General features: G+C 41.4%; 1 long non-coding RNA gene across 1 annotated transcript in view; it reads left to right on the top strand.

Moving 5' to 3' along the window:
- The first annotated feature begins 227 nt into the window (after nucleotides 1-227).
- LOC120888013 (uncharacterized) overlaps nucleotides 228-9,832 on the top strand; it is a 69,946-nt gene continuing 60,341 nt past the window's right edge. Inside the window, exon 1 of the long non-coding RNA XR_013430945.1 lies at nucleotides 228-427. This is a non-coding gene — a long non-coding RNA (uncharacterized LOC120888013). The remainder of the gene's footprint in view (nucleotides 428-9,832) is intronic.

Genomic DNA, 9,832 nt, shown 5'->3' with positions numbered 1-9,832 from the left:
ACTATGAAAAAGCAATTTTGTCAGGGACACATATGGACACACATTCTCGCCCATGCAGGCCTTAATTGAAAAATAAAACAATTAGCTTTTAATACTTTTGAAGTAACAGAGGGAAGCACATTTATAGGATGACTGGGAAGAAAGAGCCATACGCGGCTTCTTTTTTTAATAACATTGAGCTGTGTTCACGGGTAAGCTTATTAAAACACCAAAGCAGGACATCGCAGGATGCTGGAACGCCAGTCAACTGTTTATTTGTGGACTGACCTTGCTTCTTAATCTACTTTCCACAGCCAAACGCAAACTGGAGAAGAGGAGGGAGGTACTTGTGTGTGCTTCATCTCTCCTGGGTGATGGCTTCACCAGGCTGTGCATTGAAGGATGTTTGAGATTGCCAAGGACAACACAAGGCATTCGGACCTAGCCGGTGAGTTGGGCAACCTGTCTTGGAGGTGGCTTACTGACATGGATTCACCTCCCCATCTCAAGAGGAAGCATCCCAGTGTTTCAGTCAATTTTTTTTTTCCTGCTGCTGTGACTAAAAGATGTGACCATAACAATTTTAGAAGAGGGAAAGTTATTTGGGGGCTCCCAGTATCAGAAGTCTCAGTCCATAGACAGCCTGCTCCATTCCTTGGGGCTTGAGGTGAGGCAGAACATCATGGTGAAGAGTGTGGTGCAGGGAAGCAGCTCAAATGATGAACAGGCAGCGGAGACTCCACTTGTTAGATACAAATTATATAGCCCAAAGGCATGTCCCCAGTGCCCCACCTCCTCCAGCCATACTCTCCCCACCTTCTGTAACCACTCAGTTAATCCCATCAGGGGATTAATTCACTGATGGGTTAAGACTTTCAGAACCCAATCATTTCTCCTCTGAACCTTCTTGCATTCTCTCACACAGGAGCCTTTGGGGGATACCTCATCCAAACTATAATACCCAGCTAGGTGTGGTGGTGTATACCTATAATCCCAGCACTTCAGGAGACTAGGGTGGAAGACTGCAAGTTCAAGGCCAGGCTCAGCAACTTAGCAAGACTCTAAGCAATTTAGTGAATGACCCTGTCCAAAAAAAAAAAAAAAAAAAGACTGGGGTTGTGACTTAGTGTTAATTACCCCAGGTTCAATACCCAGTACCAAAAAAGAAAAAAGTGTCCCAAAGTGCTCCAGATCAGACACATGAGCCTCCAGCCAGTCTAATCCAACAGAGACTCTTTATTTTCAGAATTTTCCTCCACATATAGGTGGTAGCATGAACAATACATCTTGACACAGATCTAATCAAATTCATGCAAGGTCCTCCAGCTCCTCAGCATGGTTCATACAAATCTCCAAGAAGTGGTCCCCAGTTCCTGTCTTCTTTCCCAGTCACCCACCTGCAGGTGACCACACCCACCTGCTTTATAAAACTCCATGACTTAGTACAAACAACGGCCCCTATGCTTTGTTTTGTTTTCTTCCTCTCCTGGGTAACTGTTACTCATCCCTATAGGTTCTACTTTGAAATGTAAACCAAGGAGACAGACTCATGCACCCTCCTGCAGGCAATGATTAATGGCTACACAAGTAACAGAAATGCTGGGAGAAGCAGGGAGCCCGGTGGGTGGTTTTATCATCTTTCACCCAATCTGCTGGGCTCATAGATGATGTGCTCAAAGCACAACCTGGAGAAGTCCACTTTACTACCATCTTATTTAAAAAAAAATGAAATGGATAAAAATAGTAATTAACTAAAACATGATTTGAAGAAAAAGGTAAACAACTCAAGTCTTACCTCCCAGAAAACAAAGATTTCACCTCTCTAGGTTTGTCCATATGGACAGTTATTTTTGCACAAATATGCTTACAGGTCCCATAAAATCAGACATCTGAAATCAGACATCTGGCTTTTTTTCACTTTTAAACTCATTTTTTAAAAAATTATTGTTTTAATTAGTTATACATAGTATAACTAATATAGCCTATGCATAAATGCATACAGTAGAATGTATTTATGCACTTTGATATATCATACAGAGATGGGATATAATTTCTCATTTTTCTGAGTGTACATGTTGAAGAATCATATGGTCATATAGTCACATATATACATACAGTAATAATGTCTGTCTCATTCTACTAACCTTCCTATCCCCACATCCCCTCCCCTCCCCTCCCTTCTCTCCGCTCTACCTAATCTAAGGTAATGCTATTCTTCCCTAGTGCCCCCTGCCTTATTGTGAATTAGCATCTGCATATTAAAGAAAACATTCGGCCTTTGGTTTTGTGGGATTGGCTTATTTTGCTTAGAATGATGTTCTCCAACTCCATTCCTATCATTGTTCCTTTTTGTTGTTTATTTCGTCTATTTATTCAAAGTGTTTAAAGCAGAGGCTTGTAGTGGTTATATTTATTCTGTACATTAAATTAGAGGTTGGTGTATATAGGGAATCAGGGAGAAACTGGCTTTCCTTTTTAACCACTGGGTGATGTTGCATAATGATGTGGTGGCTGATGAAGTTTGTGGAGTCATCCTGACATTCAGGCCAGACACTGCTGTTGGTTTAGTGAAACACAAATAGCTCTACACACAGTTTGCTGTCTGATGATAGGCAAGCTAGACCCCATCTGGCTTTGGTTCATCTGTACATCAGGATGGAGCTGGATGAAATGCAGACTCAATTACAACTTCAAGTTTTTTTTTTCCTTGCCTCCCCCCAATCTACCACTGACATGTGCTTAAATTTTCTTTTTTTTTTAATTTTTATTTTTTTTATTGGTTGTTCACAACATTACAAAGCTCTTGACATATCATATTTCATACATTAGATTGAAGTGGGTTATGAACTCCCAATTTTACCCCAAATGCAGATTGCAGAATCACGTCGGTTACACATCCACAATTTTACATGGTTTTTCTTTTCATCATCTGTCCTACTTTTAACACCCAATCAGTATCAATTGTTAGATAGGGTAACAATCAGAGAAGGTTTTGATGTTCTACCGAGTTCCTATATTGAAGAAATGAGTAGTTGCGTCAAGGAGAATGGGATGCTTTAAGAAATGTGTGTATATCTCTAAAAAATATTCCTCTAAGCATTATGGCATCTTTGAGTTATTGTAAAGATACTTAAATATCTCATAAGGGATTGGACTTGATAACCCCAGAGGACAATTTTGCAACCTCAGATCTCATGGAAATAATGCTCCTTTCCCACTAGGGGAAGATGTGCCACAGGAGGAATGGCAACAATTAACTTTTAATTGTGCCTGGTCATCTCCAGCTTTTACCCTAAGGGGAGATAGGGGCTCACTGCCTCTCCCATGAAGCTTAGGCAGAGCCCAGGGAGCACAATCACTGTGGGCTTGTTTCTCCGCATAAATGCAGAGAGAGCCGTGCTCAGAGGTGAGTCCATACATTGGTGCCACTCTCTGGGATTTATGTGCCAGCCACCTGCCATGTAGACGACAGTGGGCCATTATGGTGCTAAAGTTCAGCCTCTGTCAGAGTCAAAGTAAAGAAAAGCAACTGTGTTTATATTTTAAATACATAATCAATCACAGCCCTGTGACCAGCCACTTTTCTATTAATGCCTTCATAGATCATCTGAAGCCCTCCTGCTTCTACATGATTCTTTTTTGTTTGGTTCTTTGTCTTTTACTTTACAGTTTCAATCTGGGGATATGTAGAACTGCTTCTCCCAACCAGTTTTCCCCTCTATATTCTCTTTTTAGGTTTCGGTGTTAGCAAGAGAAACATTCTCTATAAATAATGGAGATAGGGAACTGACTCATAAACACTCCAGCTACAAGGGATTTGTAAGCAGAGGAAAGATCAAACGGCTTCTGGGGAAGCAGCCCTGGGTCTGAACGCTGACTTTGCTATTTGGTATCTGCAGCGACAGGGTCAGTCGCCGCCTTTCTGAATCTCAGTTTCCTCAACTGTAAACAGGAACTCTGGTGGGCTGTAGGTGATGATCGTGCACCGTGGCCCATGTGCACAGGCCTGTAGGAAACTTCTTGAAATTACTTCTCATTCCCTTGGAGTGGAATCTTTGTAAATATTTTCTTTTAAGAGCATCATTGACTGACGGACATCCACAGGTAAGTGAACAGCAGCCAAAGAGGTGAACAGTGATACCAACATTGTGTAACAAACAACTTAAGTGGGCAATGAGCTGTGAAGAGAAAACCTAGGGCAGGAGTAAAGTAAGGGCCTTCCAATACAGAAGTCTGGGGTGGCTAGCTTTTCCTGCTTCTGAGATAATTTTAAAAATAGGTTCAAATTAGTAACCTCAGAGGACACTTTTAAGATCCAACCACTTACCTATTTAGAATGGGTTTCTGAGCTTACATTTGCAAAAGGTCTGTAAACATGAGCAGCATGTGTGGGATCCCAGTGTGGGAGAGCTGGAGGGTATTAGAAGATGTTTCTAACTCTCAAAATCTAAGTCTTTCCCATGGAGGATGACAATTTCTTGATCATAACATTGACCAAAAGCAAAACCTTTTATTATTATCCATATGTCCTAGATTCTTGTGGGAAAAAAAGAGAAAAGGTTCTACCACTTACCTAATGTACTATGAACCAGACATTGAATATTTATGTTATTCCACTTTCTGGATACCTAGGCTAGGAACAGGCACAGGGAATTATCAAATATCTGTCAAAAGAACAAATGAATGAATGACCCTCTAAAATGCTTTATGATATACATTTTTCAAATGAGAGGTACCAGTTCATAATGAGACGTACCTATTTTGATGGGTCTTAAAAATGCCTATGACTTTAGAACATCTTTGAAGACTTTTTGCCAGCTGATTCAAAAAAACTGAATTCCATTTCTTCCGAGTGGAGAGTTCTGAGCTGCAAAATCAGCAGTTTAGAGATTCCTGCTGTTTGTCAAAAGTTAGAATGTCAGCCATCAGCAAACAGGACAAGAGCACTAATGAGAATGTATGGTTTTTTTCATTATTAGGCCAATTTGCACAATGCAGTTGGAATTGGGCACTTCTGTAGAAGACACTAGGAGGGTTTTCATGTTATAGCTAACATAAATCTTCAATATTTTGTGTTTGAAAATAAACCTCAGAAAAAGGAAGCTTCTGGCAGGCGTAATGTTAATATCCTCATATAAGTAATTAAACAAACAAACAAACAAAAAAGTCACCTGGACGAGATGCTAAAGTGAATGAAATCCATGAGTCGATTTTCTGTTTGCTGCCACCAGGAGAGGATTTATTGAACTCCTGCTGATCTTCTCCTTCATGTGTAAGAACAGGGCCTCCTAGATTGATCTTTTCAGATGTTACTTTCAGAAAAGATCTCCTTCCTTTGGAGTCTACTCCATGGATAGTTCCAGAAATTACCCATGAGCAAATTTCAGGTTAGAACTCCCTAGACCTGAAGCCAGATTAGAAACAGATGCAGGGCATGTGGAACACAGCATCCTTCCCCTCTCCCAAGTTTAGCAAATACAGGAGTGAGCATGGTTCCATGTGCTGCTGAGCTGCTGAAGCAGGATGCTGCTGACTTACCCTGAAGGCATTTTATTTCTCCAAAGGCAGTTGATTTTGCATATACCACGGGGTTGAAAGCAAAATGAAGAAAGCAGAAGGCAACTGATGAAAAATGTAGTTTCATTGTTTTTCTACCGAAAGTGTATGCAGCAATTTGGGCACTTGATGGGAAAGTTGATACTGAATTGGAGAAAAAGTTTTATTTATTTATTTATTTATTTATTTATTTATTCATTCATTGGTCATACATGAATTTACTGAGCTATGCAAATGTACAGTTTCTAATTGGTATGTTGAGTGCCTTTCAAAGGTCAGTGGTAAAGTTGAGAGAAAGATCCCAGTGACTCTCTGTCTTGTTGAATTCCACCAGTCTGAATGATCCACCACAAAAAGTTTGAATTTTTCTTGCATATCCCAAAAAGGCATTTTGGACATTCAGCTGCTGTCCTCATTGACCCAGGAATCCTTAGCAGGAAATTAGAGAGGATTAAGAAGGGATTGCTTTTGTATGTGTGTGTGTGAGATGGAGGAGAGCTCCATTTGTTTGTATTATTTAATCCTTAGCAGGAAATTAAAGAGGATTAAGGGGTTTTGTTCTGTGCGTGTGTGTGTGTGTGTGTGTGTGTGTGTGTGTGTGCGCGTGCACACATGCATCCCTATGTGTTGAGAGGGAGAGCTAGCAGGGGACAGAGGAGAGGACTCTTTCATATTGTTTTTTCTCCTTTATTTTTCAATAAATATTAATGAATGCACTTACTGTATATGATGGAATTAAACACTGTGAGTACAGAAACAAACAAGAAAAAGTGTTTTTCCTTCTTGAGAGAATTCAGAGTCTATTTGGGATGTAATCCTTATAAATCACCATGAATATACATAGAATAATTAAAATAATAATTGCGTTTTTTTTCTTATACAGATATGGAATGATTAGTCAAGTAATTATCATTTCTTGGTATTAACAAAATATACTTTGTATTTGCCGAAGTCTATGTGAGATGACCCTGTGTGACAAAATGGATAGCGTGAGACACACGAGACACAGTCCTATAAATGAAAGTCTAGAGAAGAGAGATGATAGCATCATGCAGGTGTGGATGAAGGGATGTTGAATTTTGCTGAAAGAATGAAAGACGCTTCCTAGAGGAGGTAGCATTGGATCAGATCTTTTAAAAAAAATGAGGCAGGCATATGTTAATAAGATTGGAAGTGTTGGGACAGTTTTGGCCAGGGAGTCACATGGACCAAAGAAACACAGTGTTAGGAGTATGAAGTGTCAGGAAGTCAAGATAAGTTTGGTGTGATGGTATCAGTATCAAGAGGTATAGAAGAACAACAATGAGGTGAGGTAGTCTGAATTAATGATGTCAAGACATTTAATGAAAAATGTAGGAATATGGAGTTTTGTATTCCAGTAATGGGGATCTCAAAACATCCATCACCTGCTAATCACTCCATTTTCTAGAAATAACGGATTGAGAGCTGGAGTGGGCCATGAAGGTGATTAGAAGGCGATGTCAATAATCTTCAGGACTAATCTCTGCTCATCTTGGTAGCCTCCTTCAACTGATTGTGAGTTCATAAGGATGAGGACCTGCTAAATATATAAGTGAGCCAGTTGAGTTGATTTACGTTCCAAGAGTCGTGAAATTTGTTTAAAAATTACTCAAGAAGTTGCTTACATGTTTACTCAGGTGAATACACCAAGGTCCTTGTTAAGACAGACAGTTAAAACACACTTGAGATGGACGTGTCCGATGGATGGCAGTGTGGCTGCCTTTTAAAAATGTCATCAGCTGGGCTGGGGATGTGGCTCAAGCGGTAGCGCGCTCAACTGACATGCGTGCGGCCCGGGTTCGATCCTCAGCACCACATACCAACAAAGATGTTGTGTCGCCGAGAACTAAAAAAAAAATATTAAAAATTCTCTCTCTATCTCTCTCTCTCCTCTCTCACTCTCTCTTAAAAAAAAATGTCATCAGCTTTCTGATCCTGAAATGGTAACAGCCACAGGACCCTGTGCTCCCCAGTCCCTCTCTATGCCGGCAGTTTCTTGCCTTCCGGCCATGATGATAGGATTTATCAGGATCCCTTTCAAAGGATGGGGGATCAGAAGGAGATTGGACAGAACTGTAAAAATAGTGTCAGAGTTGATTGAATAGAAACCTCCAAATGAAACTGCTCTTGGAATATAAGGTCCAGAAGGGAACACACCCTGCTCAGGCACAGAAAATGGAGGAAATCGCTGGCATCTTTGTACCTGGAGCCACCTGGAAGGCCACTAGCAAAGTCCTTCCCCGGCTTGATTTTAGCTGCAGTGAGTTCAAAAGCAAAAGAGAGATTCACTGGAGCCTTTGGGAGCTTTGGGAGCCGCACTGGATCTCGCAGTCGAAATGTCATCCACAATTCAGAAAGCCAGGTCAGGAGGATGCAGAGGAGTTCCAATCTGCAGGGACCAAAGGCAGGAACAAAAACTGAGGTTGCATGAGTGGTTAGACCTTACGATGAATGCAGAAGGCTGGGCATCCTCGGCAACCATTTCAGGGGAAATCCATTATTCACTGGTTGGGCTCCATTCTTTCTTGGTAGTAGGTGTCAGGGAAAAACAGAGGATCTGAGTTGTTTTGTTTATTTGTCTTGCCTTCCAATTCCCCGCCCCCGCCCCTGCGTACACACATACATGCACACAAAACTCTCCATTCTCTGCATTGCCCTGGTCACTGTGAGTTCAAGGTTGGTCACCATCAAGGCTGATCATTATGGAACAGGAAACTTGCCCAAGTCACATTTCACTGCAATCATTACCCAGGTCCCCAGGAAAAGCAATCAATACTGACAGAGCAATCAGAAGAAGGCCACAGGGGGTCCAGTGCAACCAGGGGTAGAGGCAGAGTCCTGCCTAGATTGGACTCAGAGATTGACTCCTCTTGCCTCATGTGCTTTCCACCCCAATTCTCAGATGACAGGATTGCTAGACATTATACAAATCCACTGGACCACAGGACGTTATTCATGGACAAGACACTGGAAACACTCTGAAAAGATCCTTCCAGTTCTGAAAGGATCCCTGGGCACCTGAAGAGTCTATAAGTAATCAAATTGGAAATTTTCATCTGCTCTGCACATCTTCACTTTGAATTGAATTCTATCATATTTTGCGGTAATACATATTTATGTTATAATATTTGATTATGTGTGAAGAGCTCTTCACTTATAGCTAAGTATTCAATGAAGGATTTGTGTTTTCCTATTTCTTAAATATGTGACTACTTGTTCTTTGGACAGTCCTTCCATCATCACTGAAGAAGGAAGCTAGAAAAGATAATGTGTGTCCTCCAACATCATTTTGTAGCTTTGTAACTTTGTGAAAACAAAGCCATCTTTATTTGGAAAATGCCTATTAACTCTGATGCCTGACGTGAGGGTACAGATAAAATTTTTGCCAAGTGGAATACTTTGTCTATTCTAGATGACCTCCCTCTTCTCTCATGGGATGGGACAGGCAGCTCTTGATCAAGGACCAGTCAAGGTCAAGAGTTGGTGGTACAAAATTTGGGAAGCACGAATGGGATTGTAAAATGAATAATGTTGGGGTCTAGATTGAGGAATGCTCCTGAGTCAAGGGGGGATGCTGGGAGCAGAGGGCAAACAAAGACAAAATCAAAACGTAATGCCAAGATAAAAATATAGGGAAAATAAGTATATGAAGTGTATTCAATCAGTTGTCACGTATAGAGACAAAAAAAAAATAATAAGGGGGTTGTGGGTGTAGGCCTTCACGTAAATCAGTTATCCTTGACATTATCCCCCTATCAAACACATTGGTCCCCCATACTTTGAACAAAGTTCTGTGCTGAATGAGCAAATTATAGCAGTGAACAGAAAAGACTTCTCACTTCCCCAATAGCATCTGCATCCCAACAGCAGCGCATGGGGCAGCAGAATAAAGTGAGTATCCAGCTCACCAGCCAGGAGTGGGCAGGACAGGCTTCACGCCTGGGTTTTGCCTCTCGCTGGCTATGTGCCTTTGAGCAAATCCCTTAATCTCTCTGATTCTGTTTTCTCATCCAGACAGTGGGAGAAGCAGAGGGTGAGACATGAGCTACGCACACAGTGTGCACAGCACTGGCAGATTCTATCTGAGCTCACGGTCCACCAACATTCATAGACTTATTCTTGGTCCCTCATGGTGGTATGGTCCAAGGTGGGAGTGCTTTGGGGGCCGGACAGACATGGCCAATGGCTGATGGCTTTAGGAGGGCCATGGTTTAGCTTTCAAGGCCAGCCACCCACCTGCCCAGTAAGAGGAAAATGAACTCCAGGTCACAAAGGT

This window comes from Ictidomys tridecemlineatus, chromosome 15 (assembly GCF_052094955.1).
Source record: "Ictidomys tridecemlineatus isolate mIctTri1 chromosome 15, mIctTri1.hap1, whole genome shotgun sequence".
NCBI classification, from domain to species: Eukaryota; Metazoa; Chordata; class Mammalia; order Rodentia; family Sciuridae; genus Ictidomys; species Ictidomys tridecemlineatus.
This window is presented reverse-complemented; position numbering and strand designations above follow the sequence as displayed.